At 31.3% G+C, this 5,141-nt stretch overlaps 1 non-coding gene across 1 annotated transcript; it reads right to left on the minus strand.

The window, feature by feature from the left end:
* Positions 1 to 4,648: 4,648 nt before the first annotated feature.
* On the minus strand, positions 4,649 to 4,728 carry Trnal-uag. The gene has a single exon. It is a non-coding gene; the product is annotated as a tRNA-Leu (tRNA).
* Positions 4,729 to 5,141: the final 413 nt, after the last annotated feature.

A 5,141-nucleotide genomic window follows, 5' to 3' on the forward strand; every position in this document is an offset into this window, starting at 1 on the left:
GCTCTGCGTTGGATACGGTCAAATGGAAGGAGCTGGTACCGGGGAGCACCCGTCCAGAGGTGAGAGCAGTATTCGGACGTGGGGCCGAATTTGTGCCTTGTATATTTGTAATAAAGAACCAAATTTGAATTTAAAAGATAACCAATTCGAAATCCCAAAATGAATTGAGATGTGCTGGCAACTGGTGGATGGATTATTCGGTTACTGTCAAGAGAAGAGTGCAGTGTAAGCAAAAAATATGCGAATGTATGCTGTTTGTTATTTTTGTTATAGTAACTAGTTGTTGCTCGTAAGTCAAGGTTCGACTGTATTACTAATAACAAAATTGTGTTAAACATTGATACAAAAAGTGAAAAATGCAACTTAGCCGGAGAAAGCCTTGTCATTTTTGTTACACCGACTCCAAATATAGCAATAATTATAACTACATTATATAATCGTAAATCGAGTTTTAAGTAGTCTAATATTTTTCATTACATTTTACCTAGGAGGACTCTAAAAAATATGTTAAATATGCAATTATTTTTATTACTTTTTAGTGCATTTTTATTTGTTTTAAAATAGTGTTTTGTTTGAAGTCGGTTTTTCTTTTTGTTAAATTTTTTTTATTTTTTGATTTTAAGTGAAGCTGATGAAGACTAACTATTTTTTCTTAATATGGATAGATTAAGCGTGCCGTTTATATGAATCAGAAACTACTTCGGGGACAATTTCAAAAGAAACTTTCGAATAAAGCAAAAATAGACTCTCGAAAACGCGGCTTTAATACGTCATGCGGCATAAACTACAAGGACCCACCCTGGAAAGAGCTGTAATTGACCTCAGTAAAAAATCTTTGCAAAAGAGCTAATATATGTCGTACATCATATGGCATCACATCATATACACAAAATTTGATTAAAGACAGTAAATGATACTGCCCTATATCGCACTCTAACTGTAAGTCGTTTAGGAGTTCCATCACTACATTGTATAAAACAAAGTCGCTTTCTCTGTCCCTATATCTTTAAATCTACGCATGGGATTTTGATGCGTTTTTTTTAATAGATAGTGTGATTCATGGGGAAGGTTGGTGTATATAATACATGAACAATATAGTAAAGAAACACTGACAATTTTAGAAGTTTGCAATGTGATGTCGTAAATAAACAAATTCTGTAGTATATTTAGTATCAGTATTTCCCATGCGAAGCCGGGGTGGGTAGTTAGTTAGTTGATTATAATATTCGACTATGATAATTACATAAACATAACCACATTACGGAAGGTGACTCAAATATCCAAAAACCTACAAATAAAAGATTCGACCGAGTATCGCTAACGTGCTCCTTAAAATTGTTCCGTTCCCTTGCGTTCCTTTACTATGTCATGGATCCTATGCTCAGAACCTTACCAAACTTTCACCAAACTATCCTTGAAGTATATCCTGTATAATAAAAAAAGAATCATCAAAATTGGTTAACGTGATTTTCAGTTATTCACCTATTTGTCGCGCATATACATAATGCAAATTTAAGACTTATGTCGGTTTCATACGGATACCATCATCGGAAAAAAATAAAATTAAAATGGGACCCCACGGGAAGCACTCAAACAAAAAAAAATTATGAAAATCGGTCCACCCAGTAAAAAGTTATGAGGTAACAAACATAAAAAAAAAAATACAGACGAATTGATAACCTCCTCCTTTTTTAAGTCGGTTGAAAAGAAGCTTTGATATTTAACTTTGATATGACGTGTGCACTGGCGGTATTAACGTAAACTGTGAATATTTCATTAGTATTTTAAATTAAATATGTAAAATGTATATATGTGTGTGTGTGTGTGTGTGTGTGTGTGTGTGTGTGTATGGGTGTATTTGTCAAACGTGTGGTAGTGTTTCTTTGTACTCATTTCAACAATCATAATATGATTACAAAGATTTTTCATCGCGCGTTGATATATTACGGACTTTATAGATACAAAACAAAGTTACTATGTTAGTGCAACCAAGTTCTAAAATACTAGGCACATGCTGTTTACTTAGTACTATATAACTTGGGACCGTGGATACCGTAACCGTAAGTGTATATAATGTGAAAGTTCCATGTAATTAGGCTACATTACATTTTGCGTGAATCCACACAGTAAACAAAACTAATTTCCGTACATTATAATGTGAATAAGAATCTCGAAACAATTACGGGCAAGTGTTCTGTACGTTTATATATTATTTCATTATTGATTATATTTATTAAAATATAAAATTAAAAAAGTCATAGAAAAAAAATAGTCTTTATTACTAGAACGTGCAATGAAAATAAAGGAAGAGATTGGTAAAACACTTAAGAAATTTATCTTACAATTTTTTGTTGTTTCACTGTCAGAAGCTATAAACCTCAAAAAATACGTTAAGCCTACTCAGCTTTCTGGTAAATTTTACCACGGAATTCATCATTTTTATTATTTTATGTAATATTTGAGATAAAAATATGGCTTCAGCAGAGTAGAAGGGAGCTTCCTCAATAAAAACAGTGGTTATTGTAAAAGCCGACTGAGGATATTTTTGCAAAAAGCAATCGTCTTTCGTAGTCTTAAGCTTCATAAAAAGTATAAGTTCTGTTCATTCAGACAGGCGTACGCCTTCACGTCAAATTATGTCGACGTGTGAGTAACGTGCTTACGTGGTGTTTTAGTGTGCGTGATATGATTTCATTCCTTTATCAAGTCTTAAAACTCTTAGTACTTTTTGAATCTAAACATCAAATCATTGGACGCATCAAATCAATCACGCTATTTGTCACTCTCGATCGGTAAAGCAGATTATCACTAATACTGAGCACACGAAAATAGATATTAAAGTGACGAACCTTTTCTTACCCCGACCGTACTTATGAAAACAGCAAGAGAATATGAATTAGATTGCATTTGTTAATGCAAGCAAGTATAATTTCATACTCAATCGTGCGCCTTCGCGAATGAAAAATTATATATCGGAATTCGTGATGTTAAGTCCATTGTATGTAGATGTATTTAATTTTTTACCATAATTATTTAATTTCATTTCATTTTAAGGGATAAATGAGATTTTTTTGTAGAAATTCCACTGTTTTCTCTATATATTACTGGGTTCTCTATATATTCTGAAGCTGGGTCTACAATCTTATGACTGTAACATATTTTGTTAAATCAATAATGGCCTAAATACAAACGACAATGTTAAAAATATAAAATTTTTAACCAATGTTTGCGAATTCAAGCCAAGTAAACAGCACTGAATTTAAATGTGCGTAGCTTGTACAAAATGTGGTTGATGTGTAGGCCCAACAGTACTGAAGCAACCTTTTTCTTAAAATGGAAAGAAAGTATAAACCCAGCAGGGCGTATAAATAGTCTATTACTGATTACCTATACTTATTTCTGAAATGAAAAAAAATAACGAAACTTTAGTCAGTCTTTGAAGCTAGCAGCACAGCAAAAGCAGGAATTCTAGCTCGGGTGACGTAACTGTTTTACATAGAAACTTTCAACAGTCTTAAACTAAGCTGATGTCAATATCGACATTAAGAGACGGTGCAATCATTTGAATAGCACCTCGTATTGCATTTTCCCAAATCAACACCTTTTATAAGCGAAAAGTCCATTTTAATGTAAATAACAGCGTAATTCGCGCCAAGGCTTTGTGATAACGAAAACAAAATACAAAAAAGGTCTCGACGACATCTGCAAATAGGGAAATTATGAAACCGCGGCGAATGCTAGCGTTCGGCCTTTGTTCGCTCGGCTTTTGTTTTAACCTTTCAGAATTTTAATTGAAAAATCAAACGGGTTAGATTCTCTAGGTTTAATTATTTTTGGTTAGTATTATTTATTAATATTTTTTTTTGTTCATCGGATTTGAAATTCGAAGGATTTTTTGTGTATTACGTTATGGCATGATTTATTCGTCGAGAACGCGATTTTTGTGTTTTCTTTTTGATAAAACTGCGTTAAATACCTTAACTTTTTATATTTTATCTCATAGGTTTTATTAATAAGGCATTCGTTGTATAATTTTTTTTTAAATAAAACCGATAACCGATAGAATAATTATTATAGATAAATAATTTAAGTATCTTAATATTATAAAAGTGAATTTTTTCTTTATCTAAATTTATTAAAAAAACTGTTTTAATCTGATTTGATTGATTATACTATATATAAGCTTTCATGTAAAAAAATAAAAAATTTAAGAAGGTAAATACTACTATACTTTGCTATGGATATACATTATAAAATGTTTACTAATAATGTATATACATTTAAATAGAAATACTATAAAAAAATTCAAATAGCTTTTAAAAGTTAAAACTGAAATCCGCAACATCATAAATTCATATTTTGTGTTTTAAGGAATGGAGGATTAAACAAAAAGTTTTGCATGTTTTATTTAAAATACAAGCGATTGTTGAAACGTAGTTATTCAAATGTGCTTATTATTTAAATTATTTATTTTGGTATACAGACTATGGAATCGGTGGCAGCCAAACAATACAAAAACGAGTCCTGATATCATACTCAGTAGCAAAACCAAATTGACTAACGAAATAGACTCTTCAATGCAATTTTAATCATATTTTTATGTTCAATTGTTAACAATATATGATAGATTTTTATAAAAAATAGTATTTGACAGCGGTGGGATTCGAACCCACGCCCTTTCGGACTGGTGCCTAAAACCAGCGCCTTAGACCGCTCGGCCACGCTGCCTGTACAAATACCGATGAAATATCGATTTTATTTTAAAAACCAAAATGCCATAATACTATGAAAAATATTTTCACTGAGAATGTAATGATGTATCTAGTGTTAGAGTTATTTTTTTTGTTACACATTGTATAACTATAATTTATTAGAATAATTTAGTTAATAATATGTCGATTGACTTTTTTTAGAATATGTTGTAATGTAATATTTTAATTATTCACGATTAATACTGGCCGATTGTCTGACACTAGCCGGTAAGAAGGAGAATGTCAAGAAATCGAATGCGGCGGCAACGTTTGGTGATATTTATATTATTAATTCGGAAATAATGAGCATGAGAGACTAAATTTAGATATAAAATACGGGATGTATTGTAAAACATGAAATAGTGGATAAATGAATGTGAAAATAGTGCT

The sequence above is a fragment of the Vanessa cardui genome, chromosome 4 (genome assembly GCF_905220365.1).
Source record: "Vanessa cardui chromosome 4, ilVanCard2.1, whole genome shotgun sequence".
NCBI classification, from domain to species: domain Eukaryota; kingdom Metazoa; phylum Arthropoda; class Insecta; order Lepidoptera; family Nymphalidae; genus Vanessa; species Vanessa cardui.